This window comes from Nannospalax galili, unplaced genomic scaffold (genome assembly GCF_000622305.1).
Source record: "Nannospalax galili isolate Female #2095 unplaced genomic scaffold, S.galili_v1.0 scaffold96, whole genome shotgun sequence".
Taxonomy (NCBI): Eukaryota; Metazoa; Chordata; class Mammalia; order Rodentia; family Spalacidae; genus Nannospalax; species Nannospalax galili.
The window spans coordinates 9,561,191-9,561,695 of NW_008342018.1; positions in this window are offsets into that span (position 1 = coordinate 9,561,191).

A 505-nucleotide genomic window follows, 5' to 3' on the forward strand; every position below is an offset into this window, starting at 1 on the left:
ATTAATCCTCTGTCGGATGTGTCACTGGTGAAGATTTTCTCCTACTGTGTGGGTTTTCTCTTCACTTCCTTGGTTGTTTCTTTTGATGTACAGAAGCTTTTTAGTTTAATGAGGTCCCACTTGTTAATTCTTGCCCTTGTTTCCTGTGCTATTGGTGTCCGGTTTAAAAAGTCCTTTCCTAGACCTCTATCTTGTAGGTTTTTCCCAATGTTTTCTTCCAAGAGTTTGAGAGTTTCAGGCTTTACATTGAGGTCTTTGAGCCATTTGGAATTGACTTTTGTGCAGGGTGAAAGATAGGGGTTTAGTTTCATTCTTCTACAAGTGGAGATCCAGTTTTGCCAGCACCATTTGCTAAACATGCTGTCTTTCCTCCAGTTAATGTTCTTGGCCCCTTTGTCAAATATCAGGTGGCTAAAATTGCAATTACTCATATTTGGGTCTTCAATTTTGTTCCATTGGTCTATGGGTCTATTTTTGTGCCAGTACCATATTGTTTTTATGACTA